The following is a 20,709-nucleotide window of genomic DNA, read 5'->3' as shown; positions in this document are numbered from 1 at the left end:
GTCTGTCAGTTGTTGCCCACGTGTGGCCGGAGCCCAAGGCGATCTGTCAGGATTCTTGCAGTGGCCTTCTGAAACAAGTTGTATCGAGACGCTGGGCCCCTTGTGTTGGCCATGCTCAGTCTGGCCCAGGCTGTACATTTGCTAAACACCCCAGTCTTCAGTGACTTATTCACTGAGATGCAGGTGGAATTAATGTTTACTCAGGAAATGCCAGTTAGCCAGCAAAAAGAACCCTAGCCCAGACCCTCTTAGCCAAAGGGCAGCATACAGCTGGGGTGAGGCAGCCACCATGGGAAAGCCTGGTTCCCTGGGAGGTTTGTTACAGCACAATCATCAGAGAGGATAGCTTGTAGATAAAGAATTTATTAATCATCTGGTCAAGTTGGCATTTTATTTTATTGTATTATTTATTTATTGTTTTTGGCATTTTAAAAATCAAGCAAAAAATGACATTTTTAGTAAATAATGCTAGGATATAGGTAATATTTGTCAAAACACAACAAAGCAATAGACAAAAATATTTAGATTTTTACTTCAAAGAAAGTACAGAAAAAATCCAGAAGGATTAGAGAGTCAAAATAAAATTTAAAAAGATCTAAATTGCGGATCCCTGGGTGGCTCAGAGGTTTAGCACTTGCCTTTGGCCCAGGGTGTGATCCTGGAGTCCCGGGATCAAGTCCCACATCTGGCTCCCAGCATGGAGCCTGCTTCTCCCTCTGCCTGGGTATCTGCCTCTCTCTCTCTCTCTCTCTATGTCTATCATGAATAAATAAATAAAATATTTTTTAAAAATAAAAAAATAAAAGGGATCTAAATTAAAACATAAGTAGAACTACAACCAGCCTCAGAAGGCTGCTTTCTAAGCATAAATCGATAGAAGAAACTGCAGAGGGAATAGTAGATTCAATTATGTAAAAATGAAATGCAAAATGGTTAAATGAATAAAAACCAAAAGCAAGAACAAAATTAAAAGGCAAATATTGGTAGGGTAAATGTTTGTATTTTTTTGACAAATGGTGCTGGCTTTATTTTTTATTTATTTATTTATTTATTTATTTATTTATTTATTTATTTATTTCTGGCTTTAATTTATGCAGCTCTTTGCCAATCTGTCCAAGAAAGGTGAGGACCCCAAAAGAGAAACCTCCCAAGGGCAAGAACAATGGCAACGGGGTTGGAAGTGACCTGCTGAACTTTGTTCACCTGTGCAACCAGAGAAAGATGGTCTAAACTGCTGAGTCCACCCTGAGGTAAGGACACCTCAGTGTGACACGGATCCTGGGACATATGCTGGTATTGCTTACAAATGAGGCAGAGGAAAAGTTGTAAGAGAACAACATTAGAGGAAAGTTCTGACATCCTAGCTGGGAGTGTGGCCAAGTCCCCTGCACCCACCCCTGCACCCCGGGCAGGGTGTATGAACACAGAGCCCCCCTTAGGAATCTGAATTACATTTCCTTTCATGACCACATCAAATTATTCTTGAGTCAAACGTATCATAAATTTTTCCAGTTGGTTTTCTGCCATGGTGTTCATTCTCTATCAAATAATTTATCTCATAAAAATGAAAAGAATAATAAACATGATACTAGCTGGCATTTACTATGTGCATCCCGGGCACGGTGCTATATATATACACATAATTTCATTCAATTGTCACCATAAGACTATGAGTTAGGTTTGATGATGGTGATGATGACGAGGATCCCCAGCTTATGAATGAGAAAATGAAGCATAGGTGCCCAGCTCTGGGCTTGGTGGTGAGAGTAATAGTGCAGTAAGACTTGCTGATTTCCTTCACACACACATGGCTGTGAGACCATGTGCATCTATCTTGGAAAAAGGTCACACTTCGAAGAGATGGGTCATGTCTAACGATTAGGTTCCTTCATAAGAAGAGTCACCCAGTAGATCTGACCACTTCTCCAACTTTCAGAAGTTTTATTAAAACCTTTTCCTTCCAATCTTGAGAAACGACTGGCCTCATAGCAGTCAGCTTGGTAAGTGAACAGTGTACCAGGGTCTCTACTGGCTGCAGGATTGAGACCCAGTACCCGAATATAGTTCCAACTGCTCCCCCATGACCTGCTCTGTGCAACCCGGTTTCCAGTTGGGCTGCTCTGCCCTGTGCCCAGCACACCCCACCGCTGCTATATTCAGGCTGCCTGGGCCCTGGTTCATACTGTTCCAGTGTCCTGGATCCCCCAGTCCCTTGACCCTTGACCTCCCCTTTTGGCGGTTGAAAGGTATCTTTCTCTTTAGGTGCAAATGTCCCATCTCTACAGACCTTCTCTGTGGAACCACATCCTCATATCGGTTCCCTGGGGCTGCCCAACACAGCGCCCCAAAGCAGGAAGCTGAACCAACAGAAATTCTTTCATGGCTCTGGAGGTCAGGAGTCAGCATCAAAGTGTGTCAGGGCTTTCTTCTGGAGACTTAGGGGGAGAATCTGGTCATGCCTCTCTCTTAACTTCTGCTGGCAATGCTCATGGATCCTTGGTGGAAGATGTGTCACTCTAGGCTCTGCCTCCTTCATCAAGAACATCCTCCCTGTGCCTCTGCCTTCTCTTCTTGGAAAGACCCCAGCCACTGGATGAGGACCCACCTAATCCAATATGACCTCATTTTAAAGTTACATCTGTAAAGACCCTTTCTCCAAATAAGGTCACCTTCTGAGGTTCTGGGTAGATATGTATTTTGAGGGGACTCAAATCCAACCCAGCAAAGGTCCCTCTCAAACATACCCAAGAGCATGGTCCTGTCCTGGTGCCATGTTACTACATCGGGAATGCTCACTAAGCCCTGGCAGGATGGCAAAATGACTGTCCTAGACATTGAGAATGATAGAATGATAGAGTGGTAGGTCAGAGTAACTTTTCTAACTGGCAAGGACTGTTCTATATTTTGAGATTATGTCCTTCCTGGTTTTTTTTTTTCACAATACAAATTTTTTTTTTTTTTTTTTTTTTTTTTTAATGAGATGATGTTAGTATTTGGCAAGAAGGGGAGAGGAATTGTTGTCACTTTGAAAATTGTCCTAACTGGCAACCCGAAATTGGACTTTTTGCTTTTTCTTTCTTTAATGTCTATGCCTCAGCCCATTTTAATTCATTGACCTGTGAAACCCACTTCTGGGATCCATGCATTATGGAAGTATGTGTTTGTACATCTGCCTTCTTCTACTTGATGAGAATTCCTTGAAAGCAGGAACAGAAGATTGTGTAGTTTTGTTTCTTCACTGTGCAGACTGTGTCCAACCCATGGCATTCACAGAATGGGTACGATAAGTGGTGAGGGACTTCAGGCCCTGGCCACGGGGTGACTCACCACCGAACTGGCACCTTTGAGTCGGACCCCAGCCCAGGGCCAGCAGAAGCTGGCTTTGCTTGCACCACGTTCTCCATATAGGGCAGCCTGAGTCTGCTGGGCCCTCTCTTTAGGGCAGGGTGCTCAGAAACCAGGATGTAGGGATGCCTGGGTGGGGCGGTTGATTGAATGTCAGACTCTTGGATCTCAGGATCTCAGGATCTCAGGATCTCAGGATCTTGAGATCAAGCCCAGCATTGGGCTCGGTGTGGATGGAGTCTGCTTGGGATTCTCTGTCCCTCTCCTTCTGTGCCTTCCACTCCTGCTCTCTCTCTGTCTCTTTCTAACATAAATTTAAAAAAGAAAGAAAGAAAGAAAGGAGAGAGAGAAAGTGAGAAAGAAAGAAAGACGAAAGAAAGAAGAAAGAAAGAAAGAAAGAAAGAAAGAAAGAAAGAAAGAAAGAAAGAAAGAAAGAAAGAAAGAAAGAAAGAAAGAAAGAAAGAAAGAAAGAAAGAAAGAAAGAAAGAAAAAAACAGGCCATAGAGCACTCAAGCATGCCTGTTTGCTGCTGCTGCCCCTGGGAGTGTGGGCTTCATCAGGGCACCTGGCAAGAGCAAGACCTTATTTACTATCTTGCTCATTTGTGCCTCAAAGTATTTTTCCTACACAATTGACTTAGACTTTTTTTTTTTTTTGGTAAGTATGTGGTTGTTGTTGTTTTTCCTGAAGAACTCATTGGTTATACAAATAACTCTCTGTGCCTCTGGCAGCTGTTTGAATGACTCTTTCTCTCTGCCTCCACACTGAATGGGCAGAAGGAAGACAGAAGGGCAGTGAGGGCCTGAATCACCCTGGCTGAAAGGATGGGTGAGCCCGGGAACCCAAGGCTTTGGGAGTGTGGCTCCGTGGTGGAGGTCTGCCTGGAGAAGGGGACTGCATGGTGATGGCACAAGCTTTCTGAGGAACACCTTTGGGATCGAAAGTGTTTAAGTTCTGCAACTTGCTCCTGTTGTCAAAAGCTTACTTGGAAATCTCAAGCTCCTGTCCCAGGAGCCAGCGGCCTCCTGCCCAGCTTCAACCCTGAAGGCACACTGATGGTTCTTCTTAGGATAAAAGCCACATATAGTCAATAAAAATAAAGCACAAGATGCTGATAAACTAAAGGAAGGAAGAAACATCCGGTGATCCCCCTGCCTGGAGATAATCACAGTTCAATCTCGGGGGGTTATTATTACAGTATTCTTCTGTGCACTTATTTTTATAAAAAGACAATCATACTTGAAACCTTCTTTTCTTATCTTCACTTAATACTATTTGGGGAACATCTTTTCCTTTATCAGATACTGTGTCCAACGCTATTTTGGTGACTCAGTAATACTCAATTGTGAAATATACCTTATTTATTATCAGTAATTCCCTATGAATATATATGACTATTTTAATTAGCTCTGTAATACCACTACTTTAAATTTTTAGTAAATTCTTAATCTTTGCATTTGTGTATGTGTGTGTACACACACACACACACACACACATATCTATATATAGAGAGAGAAACTTAGAAACACAGACATACTTTAGGTTACATTAAAAAATCATAATTTAGGGGTGCCTGGGTGGCTTTAGTGGTTGAGCGCCTGCATTTGGCTCAGGGAGTAATCCAGGGGTCCTGGGATTGAGTCCCTCATCAGGTTCCTCACAGGAAGCCTGCTTCTCCTTCTGTTTGCCTCTCTCTCTTAAAAACAAACAAACAAACAAACAAACAAACAAATCATAGTTTAGTCCTACTTAGAGGTCCAGCACTATAAAAGACACAGGCTATATGTATGTAAGCACCAAGGATTGCAGACAACATTGGATATCCTTCCTGTATTTATATCAAGCACTTTGGTTATATGCTTGAATTGGATGAATCCCAGGGTAGCGCTCCTCTGTTCCCATAATATGCCCTGCACACAGTAGCCACCACCAGCAGGCTCAAAACTGCAATGACCATTTTGCAACAAATATTTGATATCTAAAATGGACTCCTGGCCTGGAAAAAAAATCTATGTATATTTATTAGATTCTCTCCATTTTCTCTGGAATTTGACTCTTTTTAACATACCCTTTGCTGAAAAGGTTAAATTCTTAAGTGTACTTTCGAGATCCATCCCCTGAGATCCACAAGTGAGGCTTCTGAGCTGCGGCCATCGTTGTTTTAAAGCAGTGATGAGAAATTTCGCGTGCTCGTCATCGACAGCGGATATGTTTATCTGCACCAGCATTCATCAGGGACAAATACCAGATCCACTTGTAATTTCTTCCTTACTGTTGGCAAGCCATTACCAAAATCAAAATTGAGCTGGAGTGAACTTAGAGATTTTATATATATATACACATACATACATATACACATATATATGTGTGTGTGTATATATATGTATATATTTGTTTTAAAATGATGTTCTAAAATCATAGCTGAAATGTATGGGCACTGGTCCCAGAGCACATTCCCTTCCGTGACAGCACTGCTAGAGAGAAAATGTGTTTGCCCTAGTAAGATTTGCTTTTAGGATTTCTGAATCTGTAGCTTGCAAGAGCCCATCCAGAAAGATGAACAGTTTTTAATCCAGTCTATCCCAGTAAGCAAATATATACCATTACGTGTGGAGCATATTGATATTGCCAACTTAGACAGATGCACATAAATATAAAAGAAAAAGCTTTTGTTTACATTCTTTGATACAGGGCTTAAGATAAGAGAATAAAGGAAATGTGCCAAGTCCTGCCTGCTTCCCTCTGAATCTCCTGAGACTCGTTCCTTTGTCAAATTAAATAATTTCATCTTTAATATAAATGCTTTCATAGGACTCAGTTCTCTTAAAAATACAAATCAAAGCCTTGCAAATCTGAGACTCAGGACCCTGTAGAAACGCAGTGTTTGGATTTTGATGGCAGGACAGCCTCAGGCATGGGCCATGGTACTGAGGCTCATTCACCTCTTGGGTGTTTGACTCCTTGGGTGCTGGACTCCATGGCTATTGGCTGGCACATTGGAAGGCAAATGCTTTGCTTGTTCCTTCTGGTTGTCACCAGTAAAACGGACAGCTAATTCTCCCATGGGTGAGGTGGTGACATCTAAGGGAGGCTTTTGCAAAACATGAGGCAGCTGACCTTGCTGAGGACATGGTCCTCATCGTCGTGAGCTTTCTTCTTGTTGCAGCATATGTGGGGCAGAGTTCTCAGATCAAAACTAGCCAAGATGGGACCCAGTGGCAAAGAGAATTTTACCACTAGACCAATTTCTTATTCCTGTTGTCTGGATTAGTAGAAGCCTCTGTCTAAAAGAAAATGCAGAAGAGAAAATGGGAGTGAGTGGGAAGCAGCCATCTCCTTTCTTGTCTCTAGGTTTTGGAAAGTCCAGTGAACTCTGGGTTTAGGTGCAGTCATCCAGGGTGACCCGCCACCTCCTGCCCTTTCCCACAGAAGACACTCTTCTGCTGCCATCCAGATGGCTCTCTTCTTCCCTTCAAGGAATGGGTGAGCCCCCTGGCTGACAAAACTTCCAGGCCCTGTTTCCTTCTGAGAGGTTTAGATGAAATACACCGTCTGTAGAAAGCCACTTGTTAGTCCTAGGAAGTGCTAGGCCCTGCCCTAAGCTCTTCCATTCAATTCGTCATGTTTTCCTCACAACAACTGCTATGTTTATCTCCCTCCTATACATGAGGCAAGTCCTAGAAGGGTGAAAATTTCCCTAGCTCATTACATGGGAGCAGCCAGGTTCAAACTACAGAGCTCGGTCTTAGCCAAGTGAGCTGTCCTGAATGTGCCGTGAGCAGCTCTTCTGCCTTCGTGTGAGGAGTTCCCACACACCAAGCCTGGCCCCCAGAGCATCTTCCCCAGAACCGAACTGGGTCCCCAGAGCCTGCTGACTGCCTATGGCACCTCTGATGCTCATGTTCTTGCCTGCCCGTGGGGTGACCTGGGATCAAGGGGTTCCCTGTCTGCAACCAGGGGGAAATGGGCTAGTGGCCCCTCGAAGGGGCTGCTTGGAAGGCCCATGTGGCTGAGTTGGGATGCTCGCATGACCCCCAAGTAGGCTGCTGCAGGGTCACTCTGGGTTTGTTCCCACCCTCTCTCCTCGAGAGGCAGGCTTTCCTCCTGTTAGCTGTCACTGCTTTGGGAGAATCCATTGAGAAATCCCTGCTTGTTGTTCTATTGCAAGTTATTTCTAAATTCAGGAGGAAGAGAAGGAGAAAGAGAAATGAAGACATCCTTGCTCTAGAATTTAACTCTTCTGAAATTGGAAACAAGCATGTCATTTATGTTGAAACTCCAGCCTGGCTTAGCTCACAAACACCATCTATCAAAATTCCTAGCTCGCAGAGTCACTGTGCCAGACTCAATTATAGAGTTAATTCCACCCTAACTGGAAACAGGGGTTTTGGTTCATTTCCTCCAAAATCTCTGGGGACGCCTTTCATGCAATTCCAGTGTGTACAAGTTCAAGCCAGTTCAATTCAGATCAATGGGCACTTTCTGGCTCATCTTCTATGAATGTAGAAATCCATGCATGCACGCACCCCCCCCCACACACACACTTACCCACAGGCACGTGGGCGCATGCGCACGTGCACACGGAGTCCTGGGGTCCCTCTAACACTCAGGCAGCATGTCTTTAAGAAGGTACGTCCTTATTCTCCCTTGACATTTGCAAGCCATATATGTTCATTTCTTTGCATTTTCTTTCACAAATTATTTTCTTAGATTGTGACAAGAACAGAACATCATGTCTTAAAAGAACTCACCACAGACTGTATTACAACATTGCTATCATCAGATCGCTTCCTTCGACGGGAAGAACTCCTGCCGGTTCTAATACACAACTGAGTTGTGGTTTTCACTCCTCATGCTCAGAAAATCGTGGGCAGTACATCATTATGTATCTACCCAGATGCATGCAGAGAAACAGGGTTGTGTACATATGTAAAATGTGACTCGAGTACATCCATTCTTCTCATTAGCTTCAAGATAATACTTGCAAAGTTTTCTGGTTGTTTGCTCAACCAGATATATTAGGTACAATTGTGTAAAATTATCATTTATACATGTGCATTTATACATTTTTAAAACGTAAGTTTGGGGCAGCCAGGGTGGCTCAGCGGGTTAGTGCTGCCTTCAGCCCAGGGCGTGATCCTGGAGTGCCAGGATCAAGTCCCACGTCGGGCTCCCTGCATGTAGCCTGCTTCTCCCTCTGACGGTTGTCTCTGCTTCTCTCTCCCTCTCTCTGTGTCTCTCATGAATAAATGAATAAAATCTTAAAAAAAACAAAAACAAAACAAAAACATAAGTTTACATGATTGGAAATATCAGATATAAGAAGAGTCTGACTTCTGACATTATTATAAGATTATGACAACTAGCTTAAGACAAAGCGTAAAACTTCAAAATGTATTAATTAGTGCTTCCTTCAGCGGCACGTATGCTAAAATTAGAAAGATAACAGAGAGGATTAGCATGGCCCCGGTACAAGGATGACATGCAAATTTGTGAAGCATTCCATAAAAAAGGGAAAACTATTAATTAATGAATTAAACTATAAAATTTTCAAAGGCAAGAATATATAAATACCCCAACTTTCTAAACAGAAGTGTGTGCTTAAAGACAAGCCATTGGCTATGGCACTGGTAAACATGTACCTAAGTAGAAAAATATGAAAGCACAGAGTATAATTTGAGCAGATATTCGCATTTCATGAAATGGCAGTATGGTTAATTTTATTAGGTTCTTAAGATATTTATATAAAAAAATCACAATGTGGTCATGTAAGGCAAAATATACTCTTGAACAGGAAAAGCACTTCTGTAAATTATATATAGTATTACCATCACAGACCCAGAAAAGTAGATTGAATAAGAACCACAGAAAAAACAGATGCATATACTTATAATTTAATAGAAAAAATGGTTCGTTTTGTCTTTCTAATGTGAGGATGAACCATTTTTATTTTATTTTTGTTTTATTTCATTTTTTAAAGATTTTATTAATTCATAAGAGACACAGAGAGAGAGGCAGAGACACAGGCAGAGGGAGAAGCAGGCTCCTTGCAGAGAGCCTGACATGGGACTCAATACCGGGACTCTGGGATCATGACCTGAGCCAAAGGCAGATGCTCAACCACTGAGCCACCCAGGTGCCCCCATTTTGATTTTAGATGTAGCTCCATTACCAAATCTCAGGTGAGTTTTGCTTGTAACTGGTCAGTTACCAAGCATTTCTCAGCCCACATTTTCAAATGGCCAGTGGTTGCTCCTGACGTCAGGTCATCTGAGGTCATCTTGTTGCTCTGAGATGGGTCAGTTGGCTGAATGCACCCCACATCCATCTCAGTCCAAATTTCTGGATTAGTTCTGGTGCTGGGACTTCTAACCCAGGTCTTTGGTGATAAAGAAACAGTTCATTTCCAGCATGGAAGGAAAACCATGACTCTCACTGAAAGACAAGAAGTAGAAACCAAAGAACACACCCCGCCCCACCTCACCTGTCCTTCCTGAGAGCCCCCCAGTGGCCTGTGTTGAATCGCAGAGGCTAGCAGAACAGAGGCTCCCGTGGGCTATGTTCTGAAGGGTGCCCCACGCGGAATACCAGAATCTCCACGCCCCAGCACCAGAGCAGGAACCTTTGCTGGAAGACAGGTCCCCAGCAGGGTCACAGGGAGAACCTACATGCCAGAAGTCACTGAACCGCCCCCCCCCCCACAGTACCTAAGATCTCAAGGCCCAAGGGGTGTTCAGTGTTTTTATTTTTTATTTTTATTTTTAAATTTTATTTATTTATTTATTCATGAGAGAGAGAGAGAGAGGCAGACACACAGGCAGAGGGAGAAGCAGGCTCCATGCAGGGAGCCGGATGTGGGACTTGATCCCGGGACTCCAGGATCACACCCTGGGCCAAAGGCAGGCGCTAAACCGCTGAGCCACCCAGGGATACCCAGTTTTTTTATTCCAACTCCTTCAATCTGGGGGTGGGGAGGCTGAAACTGAGACCAAGAAAGGAGGGAGTGGACATATATGGTCACTGCAGAGCTTACCACACGGCCTCAGTCTCTGAGAAGTGGGGTGCAGTAGTAGGCTCTTCCTAACTGTTGGCCCTTAGAAGGCTCAACCCCTTAGGGTAGGCGGGGGACCTGCCATGGCCCGACAAGCTCAAACCACGCGCATGGGCATGTCCTTAGGAAGAAAAGGCAAGGAGGGCCATCCTTCTTTGTGCAATTGATAGAATAAAAATAAAATCCTAGGACTTACAGAATCTCCCAAGGCAAGCATGCTTGCCGCTCTTTTGGGGTGTCGTGGCCTCGGTCTGACCAGCTTGAGGGCCACTGGGAGCGCCAGTGCGCATGTGGCCCCAGAGCATATTTCTCTTTTCTACTCTTGCCTTTTGAAGTATCTGGCTTCCAGGCATCCAGAACACCGTTTGAACGTAGCACGATCTGTCTGGGGTATAAATAAGTTCTCTCTGATGTGCTGTCACAAAGCAGCCTAAACTCAGACTGGTCCCCGAGCCTCAGTAATTTGGATTGACTCTAGGTTAATGCCTTCCTGGTGCTCGGGTCTGGAAGGCGTCCAAGGGAGGAAACCTAAACCCGTGCAAAAGGAGCAGATGTGCAAAGATGTTTTTTAACTTCTCTTCTCATAAATACTTTAAGGAAGTATTCATTTCGTACTTCTTCTTTTTCTTTTTTTTTAAACCTTCCTCTGGGAAGATTAAAAATGAAAGCTTTTTATTTGCTCGGCCTCTGAATTACCTCCATATCTGGAGCTCCACTCACCTGTCTACAATGCCCTTGGAAGAATCTTCCATCCCTTCTGCCTTTACTTTTGATAGCATTACCTGCGTCAGAAACATTTTAACAGGTTCCAACATTCAGTTGGATAAAATTACTCAAATTTGAAAAGCATACTGATGTTTATCTGTATTTATGTAAAAGAGTTTTTTTGGTTGCTGTTACAAGTTCTTAAATGTTTGTTGAATAAATGAATGGATGACTCATAGCCACATCGCTGCTACGATTGGAGACAGACTTAATTTTACATTCTGAATGCATATTTTGAGTATCTATTTGCTGAGAGTTTCTCTTTTTCTTGAAATAAACTTTTTAAAAACATTTTTGGAGTAATTTTAAAATTTCAGGATATTTACCTGGATAGTACAGAGAAGCCCCCAATATTAGCATCCTATGTAGCATCCTATGTGACCACGATACACCTGTGAAGAGCTTGAAATTAATGTGACTGTATTACTTTTAACCCAACTACACAGACTTCATTCAGATTTCACTTAGTTTTCAATTACTATTCCTTTTCTGTCCAGGATCCAATGCAGGATAACGTGTCGCCTTTAGAACAGGTGGTATCTTTTTTTTCTTATAAAATTAAAGGAGGACAAATTACCCTGTAAAAAAAATGACAATTGATGAACTTTATCAGGCATCAGCAGGATTATTCTACAAAGGGGCAGACACTACATCCTATAGGATTTGTGTCCAGATGCTGGATGTTATAATTGCCACTGGAGTACAAAAGCAGCAACTGACAATAAGTAAACAAATAGGCAATAATACTGTTCCAATAATACTTTATTTGCAGAAACATGTGGTGGGGCATATTTGAAGCTTAAGCAATAGTTTGCCAACCTCTGATTTTATGGAGCTAACGATCCATCAAATCTGGTGCCATAGTCACTAAAATCTATGTTCTCTCATTTTTACCAAAGCTTTTAGGGCCTTCGTATGCCCTGGTGCAAATGGGCTATGTGCTGAATGTGGGCTTCTAAATGGGGTCTTGTATTGTCTACACTGGGGGTGGCAGAAAGGTCTTACCTGAAGATTTCCCTGATTACTTTTATCTATACCCAGAAATCCTCATCCACAATACTAACAGAATAATCATTATAGACATTTAAATGGCCAATTTAGGATTATTATCACGTGTTTGGGGTGTGAGTTCATACCTGCTCTGGGGGCCACTTTTGAACAATTGTTTGGTAAATCTGGTTACTCAATTCCATTTATGTGAAATTTGTTTTTGTAAGATTCATTCAACTTTCATACAGTTACAGTCAGAGGTTACTGTTTTGAAAAGGGTGCTGTTCATTCGGAGTTGTTAATCTTTTTTTTTTTTTTTAATACAGATTTACTTTTTTAGCTTAGTTTTAGGTTAACAGAAAAATTGAGCAGAAGGCACAAAGGGTTCCCATATATGTCCTGCCCTCACAGATGCACATATTACCGCAATGTCAGGGTGTTTTAGGATGAGATTAACAATCAGTAAACTGAGTAAAGTAGATTGCCCTCCATAATGTGTGTGTGGGCCTAAGGCTTGCCTAGAAGGAAGGCTGACCCTCCCCCAAGTTGGAAAGAATTCCTCCTGCTTGGATGCTTTTCAACAGGGAGATTGGCTTTTCCTGGGTGTCAAGTCTGCCACCCTTTGGACTGGAATTTATGCTGTTTTCTCCCTTGAGTCTCTAGCTCGTAGACTGTGAATCCTGGGATTTGTCAACTTCCATAATCACCTGTGCCCATTCCTTACAATAAATATACACACATTCTATTGGTCTGTTGGTCTTGTTTCTCTGGGGAATCTTGACTAATACCTCCACCAGAATGATCAACTTGTTATAGTTGATGAAGCTGCACTCCCACATTGTTATCACCCAAAGTCCATACCTTAAATGAGAAGACACTCTTGGTGCTGTACAGTCTATAGGTTTAGACAAATGTATAGGCAGGATAGTTCCACTGCTCTACAAATCCTTCATGTTCCACCTATTCACCCCTCTGCTGACTCCCCAACCCCTGGCAACCATTCATCTCTTTACCATTAGTATAGCTTTCCCTTTTTCCAAAATGTCATAGGTTGAAATCATACATGGTGTAGCCTTTTCAGATTGGCTTCTTTTGTTAAGTAATAAGCATTTAAGTTTCCTCCTGGTCTTTGAGACATAGAGCACTTGGTTTTTATTTGTTTGTTTTGTTTTGTTTTGCTTTGTTTGGAAGTGAATAATAGTCCATTGTCTGGATGCACCAGTTTATTTATCCACTCACCTACTGAAGGACATCTTGGTTGCTTCCAGTTTGGGCAACTATGAATAAAGCTGCTGTAAGCTTCTGTGTGTAGGTTTTTGTGTGGACATAAGTTTTCATCTCATTTGGATAAATAGCAAGGAGTATGATTGCTAGGTCATGCGGGAACAGTATGTTTAGTTTATAAGAAACTATCAAATTGTCTTCCAAAGTGGTTGCGCCATTTTGCATTCCCATCAGCAGTGAATAAGATTTCCTGTTGCTCTACATCCACACCAGCGTTGGGTGTTATCAGTTTGGGGTTTTGGGTTTGGGCCATTCTAATAGGTGTGCAGTGGTTTCTCATTGCTTTAACTCACAATTCCTTAATGATGTACAATGTTGAATGTCTTCTCATATGTCTATTTGCCACCTGTGTATCTTCTTTGGTAAGGCGTCTGTTCAGATCTTTTGTCCATTTTTTAAGTTGGGTTGTTCATTTTCTTATTGACTTTTCAGAGTTCTTTATATATTTTGGGTAACAGTCCTTGGTCAGATGTGTCATTTGCAAATATTTTCTCACAATTTGCTGTGGCTTGTCTTATCCTCTTGACAGCATCTTTTGCATAGTAGAAAAATTTAACTTTAATGAAGACCAGCTTGCCCATTATTTCTTTCACAGATCGTGCTTTTTTCTGTAAATAGTCATCACCAAATCCGAATCATCTGGAGTTACCTCTATGTCATTTTCTGGGAGCTTTATAGTTTTCCTTTTTACATTTAGTTCTGTGGTCTTTTGTGAGTTAATTTTTGTGAAGGGTATAAAGTAAGTGTCTAGATTCACTTTTTTTTCCCTTTAACTGTGGATGTCCAGTTGTTTCAGTACTATTTTTTGAAAAGATGACCCTATATTCATTGACTTGCCTTTGTCCTTTGTCAAGGATCATTTGGCTATTTGCGTGTGGGTCTCTTTCTGGGCTCTCTATCCTGTTCCATGGACCTATTTGTCTATTCTCTCACCAGTACCACACTTTTGATTACTGCAGCTCTGTGGCAAGTCTCAAAGTTGGCATCCATCCTCCAACTTTTCTTCCTAATATTGTGTTGGTTACTCTTTTAAAATTTTACAAGATTCTGAGACATGGATTCTTCAACTCTATCTCTATTTTTGTGACAAAACAAAATACACATGGCTTTTAATTAAGATTTTATATATAAATTCCTTGAGAATCTTTACTTGTAGTCTTTAAGTCTTCTCTCTATTCGAGACTGCTTGATATTCAGCTGGACTGTGATTTTGTTTTGTTTTTCCTTTTGGGCATAATCATGTGCCCAATGTTGGTTTTTTGGTTTTTCAAAATTGATTCTATAAGATTTTAATGTCCCAGTTCTCACCTATAGAAACCACAGTTTGGGGATTAGAGACTCTCCGACATGACTGAGGAAAATGAATTTGCCAAAGTTATAAGGTGTAGTTTTTGGCATGTTCAGTAAGAAACAAATAGTAAAAAGGAATTTGTAAGAACATTCCCCTACCTCTGAGTAATCTGGCCTTATTTCCTGCTTGACCTGTCTGAAGGGAACTAATCCTCCTGGGAATACCCCTGGATTTCATGAGACCCAGAGGGAAGTGTGGTTTATGGGCAGAGCTATTATGGAAGGAGGAACCAGGGGCTTTGCTTTGTGACTAGAGATTGTCGGCTTTCCCCTTCCACTGATTCATCCATGAAGTCTTTTGGGTTCAGGAATGTGATTTGGGAAAGATTAGAAAATGGCATCGCTAATAGTTCAAGCCATGCTCATTGTGATGAGTGTTTGACAGTGGTGGTGGTGACTGGCACCATCATTAGTAGAAAGGAAATTGGAAATTGTCCATTTTAAGATTGATGTTTTCTTCTAAACCCATGGTTTTTATTCCTTATTATTATATTTTTTAACACTTTGGGTATGTCCTGGCAAGTGTGGACTGGGTCGCTAGAAAAGTAGTGCCACAAAATTCTACTTACACTTTTTAAGAGATTCAAAGATTCTGTGCACCTCAGAACAAAAGCCTATTGGTTTAATATTCTACTGTAGAACTTACATTTTGAAACACTTATGTCATATATACTCTATAAGTTCTTCTGAGTGTCCTATTTCATGCATGAACCCTCTGTTGACCTCAACAGTTTTGTTTCAGTGCTATAAACCAAGAGTGAACAAACTTTGGTATGTGGGTCTGATATGGCCAGCCACCTGCTTTTGCAAATAAAGTTTTATTAGAACAGGGCTACAACCATTTGTATCTACACCATTTACAGCCGCTTTCATGCTATAAAAGTCAAATGGGTAGTTGAGAAAGAGACTGTATGGCCTGCAAAACTGGAAATATTTACTATTTGGACCTATTTGAAAACGTTGGCTGACTCTTGCTACAGAAATGGCCTTTGGGGAAACGAAATTTATGGGTTTACATTTAATACATGCTGATAATATTTGAGACATTATCCAAGTCCTATGATCTTGACATTCATGTTATGGGGAGCTCCACAGACCTTCCCTGTTTCCTCAGGATGTGGTCCAAGGTTCTAAGCTGAAGATAATCCTCACCCCCAGGGTGGAAACAAGGCCCTTCCAGGCCTCCACCTGCACCTCCAACCTCATCCCTGCTCTACTGAAGACCTGGTTGCTCAGATAAACCTTGCCTGGCTGGTTGGTTCCTACATTCCCTGCTCTTGAGCATACTGTTGAGTAAATGAATGTATAAAACTCCAAAGGTCACTGTTTATTTCATATTAATGAGGTATAATGTGTGCTTACCTCCCTCACACAGGGGCTGTGAGAATCCATTAAGTATGTATCTTAATTCCTAGCCCTCAGTCTTACCCCATGTTCCCACTTCTATTTTTTGTAAAACAAAGTTAGAAATCCTCAGGTCCTTAGCTCTAGAAGGATAACACAGGGTGGTTTTGAGCACTTCCTTCCTCTATTCCCTGGTTCAGCAGCACTGTTGAGGGGCTTCCCCGAACACCATGCTAAACAGAGAGACAAAGCAGATGTTGCTGAAGGCAGGGCCTCTGGAGGCAGAGCGTAGCTTCCAATTCCCGCCCAGGTGCTGCCATGCGAGGGTTCTTTGTATCCCCTTTCTTCTGACCGAGCACCAAGATGGGGTTGCCCTGCAGGCTGGGTTTGCGCCAGTCCCCGAAGGAAGGAAAGCCCAACCTCGTAAGAGTCCTGTGCCACGAGATCTGCTCATCTTCGTGGGGAGTAAATACAACCAGAGGAGTGGGTTCCCAGTGAGAAGCCAATGTGGCATGTGCACCGGCTGCGCCCTCACGCAAGACCGCCCAGGGAAGGACGACGGCGTGGAGCCTGCCAGGGTGGGGTGCGGCCCCTGCGCACCTCCAGAGGCCCCCTGCCCGGAGGCGGAGAGTCTGAGGGGGTCCAACCCCAGGGGAGCAGCGGGGGTGCCGGAGCCCGACTGCTCCAGCTCTGGGCATGTGCACCTGCGGGGGTGTGTGTGCACCTGCTCCGGGGCGCGCTGGGAAGGGCAGCTTGCGGGGCGCAGGCTGAGCCTTCCCCCAGCCCCGCAGGGCGCCAGAGGCGCGCAGCGGGAGCTCCGCTCCGAGGGCCGTGTGTGCCCCCCGCGAGAGGCGGCGGCTCTGATTAACGCTCAGAGGCGGTGGTGTACCTGTTACTGGACATATGCTTGTCGTTACAGCCATCTGCTGGACTGGCACCTGGCCCGCTCCCACGCGCTGGTGCCAAACCCGGACTCGGGAGGCCCAGACCTAAGGTAGGCTGCGCCTGGCCGCCCGGGGTCCTCCGGGAGCCCGCCGGGGGCGGTGGGGGGGGGCTGCTTCCTCCACCCAAGGCCAGGCCCCTCCTCACAAGGAGCCTGTGGAGGCGCTCCAGGCCTTCTGTTTGTGATGGGAGACAGTATGTATTTTCTTTACTACTCACAACCCCCAACATATTTAAATACTCCTCCCCCAACGCCATGGATGATGCCTTTTTCCTTTCCCACCTGCGATGCAGAAGCCTGACGGTGCTTGTCACCTGGCACCCATTCAACATCACATTTGCTTCCCTGTTGCCTCCTTTTCTCTGTCCCCAACGACGTCAAAGGGAGACGTGATCGGCCAGCATCATGTTTCAAAACGCTTCAGTCCTCTGTGGGAAGCTGCTGACGTTTGTACCCACAGGGCCATCCACACGGATCTCACAGAGTCTGCAGGTGTGTTAAGAAATAGCAAGAAGGATTGCAAAAGCTAAAGCAGCTGTCGCCGTACCTCTTTTTGCAAACAGGGCGGAGAAGTCACAGACTTTACAGAAACCCATTCAGGAGGCGGACAGGGATCCTCAGCAGGCCCCATGCCCGCAGATGTGACAGCAGTCTGTTGGCCTTCAAATGGCCGCAGGACAGGCAGGTACAGTGTGTCTGTGACAGTAACTTTTACTGGAAGGGATTAAGAAAGAAATGTGTGAGAAGGCTCTGGAAGGGGTGTCAGTGAAGCAAGTTCAAGGGTTACTGATGCAGAGGGAGGCCTATGGAATGCTGAGGCTGGGCCTGGCTGCAATGACAGGGTGGCTTCCCCTCTCTTTCACAGGAATGGGCCGCACGGGAGACAGGCATGTTAGTGGGTCACATCACCCTCCAGGAATCCCCTCCCCTCTGGCCCAGAGCCCCGCTGATGGAGGAGACAGACCCCTCTCTACCTCCAGGGAGACTACATTCCAGTTGGAAAAAGTTGGAAATATGAAGTCAATATCAATTAAAAAACAGAAGAACCCACTTAGATAAGTGACGGAGGTCTTCTCTGAAGAAGGGCCATTTCAGTCAAAAGCTGAGTCTTGAGAGGAGCCAGTGCCCCAGGGAAGGGTGCTGCAGGTGCACAAGGCGGGCAGTGGGGGTGGTGGGGACTGGGAGGCCCAGTGAGGAAGGTTTGGATATGTCTCTGACACTGGGGGGCTGTGCTGTTGGAACAGATTCTCAGGACTTCATGTCCATCCGCAACCTGAGAAAGTGGCCTTGTTTGGAAATAGGATCTTTTTGAGGACATCAGTTTAAGACCGGGTGCGTTAGGATGGGCCCTAATCAGTGAGTGGTCTCCTCTGAGAAGCAGGAAGTTACACACACACACACACACACACACACACACACACACACACACACCCCTGCTAGGTGAGGGCTTGGAGGAGAGCTGGCAGGGTGGCAGGCTGCAGAGGTTCAGGGCAGGGGGGCAGGAGCAGGGGCTGGCAGTAGGGCAGGCGGGCCACAGAGCTTACAGATGGGGGATGGCCCAGCATGAAGCCCCTGGGGGGGAAAGTGGAAGGAAGCAGCAGCGAGGGCCCGGGGAGGTGGGGAGGGGTGGCCCTGGAGAGAGGGGCAGGGTGCCAGACTGAGAGGGGTGGGCTGGAGGAAGGGGCACGCTGGGTCTCTGGCTACATGCATCAAATGCTGAGACAGGAAAGAGGACTGAGGCCAGGGTGGAGGGAGGACAGAGTCTTGCTCTGGGCTTCAGTTTCAGATGTCCACAAAGTCTGAGTGGAGATGCTACCTTCCTATCCTTGTCACCTCTCCCTAGCTTTTTTTTTTTTTTTTTTTTTTTTTAAGTTTACTAGAGAAAGGAGCTTTTCCCTTTGGTCCAACATGCTGATTTAGCATGTTATATTTGCTCCTCAAGGCTGTGGAACTTCTTTCTATCATTCTCCACCCTGGGGAAGACATTCCTGCTAATATCCTAGTGACATGATGCTAGACTCTGAGCTCCTCACTTCGGGAGAAGTGGGGACTCTGCACTCTGGAGAACCCTCTGGAGTAAGTCAGCTCATCACTCAGTGAGAGGGCCCAGCACAGATGGGAGTGTTGACCTCGGGGCCCCGTCTGGCTGGTCCCGAGTACTCCTGTGCTGTGGAATGGCAACCTGGCCCCCTCACTGCTGGGGCTGGACCCCATAACCACCCCCCCCAGGCTCTCCCCACTGACACCTACTCATTGTCATTTCTGTGGCCTCTGGATCCCCTGCTGCCGCCCTGTCCCAGATGGGTCAGGGCCTGTGTCCCACCTGCATCCTAACTCCCATGCAGCTTTCCAAATGGGACTCATTCCTTTCTTCACTGCCTTTTACATGTTTAAATTTGTTTAATTTCTTAGCTTCTTACAGTTTTGTCTCGAGGAACTTGGGCAAATTTACCAGATGCTTCTTTTGGGGGATAATTTCAAGGGTCCCACTTGCTGCACTCCAGCACCTTCTTCCCTGAGATGACAGCCCAACCTCAGAACAGACCCTCACCTGGAATCCTGTGCTCCGGGCCCTCATGGGGTGCAAATAAACTATTATCTTGTGTTTTGAGAATCTTAACTCCAGCCTATAGGCTGACTGAGTGCCATAGATCTGTTTGCCATTTCGTGTTTTTCCTGGGTGGCCTGGCAGTCCCACTACTGGCTACTCCTTGTCAAGTGAGGATTCCAGTGGAGGACACAATCACCAAGAAGACCTTCCAGAATCTTCCTGATGCCTACAAATGATTCAACTCCCTTGTCACAATTGATGTTTTTCCATGTAGAAGCGATAAAGAAAATGTGTGGTTTCTAATACATTGATTTTTCTCCAGAGATTTATTGGTCACATAAAATTAAGCAAAAGATGCTACATTTTACAATTCTTTTTAATATCTTTGTGAAATCTTCCTCTTAAAAAAAAAAAAGGGAACATCTTAGTGCTAAGGCATTCTGCAAGTTGCCAGGTACCAATTCCCGTTTCGGTGTGACAAAGTGCAGAGGTTTAAGCAGGGCAAATGTCTTCCCGAGGTGGTCTTTTTCCACATAAAGCAAAAAGCCTGGGAATATCAGAAAATTAGGCATCTTCTCATTTTCTGATCTAGAAGGGCTGATCCAGTTTCATTTATAGCAACTTGAGTTGGATCAGCTGCTGTGTAAACAGAGTGCTCGGGTGTAGCCTGGTGGCTACTGCATAATCAAAACCACTGGAACCCAAGCAACACACAAAGATACTGTTTTTGCGCTGTTGCACAATTTGAATTCATTGCAGTGAGCATAAAATTGGCTATGAAGCTGCGGACATAAAGACACCTGGGTGGGTAGAGGGTGTGGACACAGCCAGAACCAAACTCTTGTTTTTGCACAACTCAACTTAGCTTATTTCTCCTGAAGAATAGTTCATTTGGACAAATGATGTGCAAAACCCGAATTTGCAAATGCACTGAAGCTAGTGAAAAATGAACGATTGAAGGGGAAAAAAAGTCTAAGTCAATTCAACAAAGTCAAGAGGTGAGAAAAAGGAATGGCTGTCAATGCGGAAAAATAATGAAATGGGAGAAAACTGTGGGAGCGCAGCCCCCTCTCCAGCCCTGGTCCG

At 44.3% G+C, this 20,709-nt stretch overlaps 1 long non-coding RNA gene and 1 other non-coding gene across 3 annotated transcripts in view; both read left to right on the top strand.

The window, feature by feature from the left end:
- Positions 1-20,467, top strand: part of LOC112927512 (uncharacterized) — a 29,375-nt gene extending 8,908 nt beyond the window's left edge. The window contains exons 2-5 of one of the 2 annotated variants that reach the window (XR_012002055.1): positions 1,098-1,250; positions 17,049-17,123; positions 17,636-17,757; positions 19,485-20,467. This is a non-coding gene — a long non-coding RNA (uncharacterized lncRNA). Of the gene's footprint in view, positions 1-1,097; positions 1,251-17,048; positions 17,124-17,635; positions 17,758-17,937 lie in introns of both variants that reach the window. The other variant, XR_003236553.2, reaches the window with a different exon arrangement.
- Positions 8,750-8,857, top strand: LOC112927520 (U6 spliceosomal RNA). The gene has a single exon (XR_003236554.1). It is a non-coding gene; the product is annotated as a U6 spliceosomal RNA (small nuclear RNA).
- Positions 20,468-20,709: the final 242 nt, after the last annotated feature.

The sequence above is a fragment of the Vulpes vulpes genome, chromosome 6, assembly GCF_048418805.1.
Source record: "Vulpes vulpes isolate BD-2025 chromosome 6, VulVul3, whole genome shotgun sequence".
Lineage (NCBI taxonomy): Eukaryota > Metazoa > Chordata > Mammalia > Carnivora > Canidae > Vulpes > Vulpes vulpes.
Note: the sequence above shows the minus strand (reverse complement) of the source record. Positions and strands in the feature narration are given on the sequence as shown.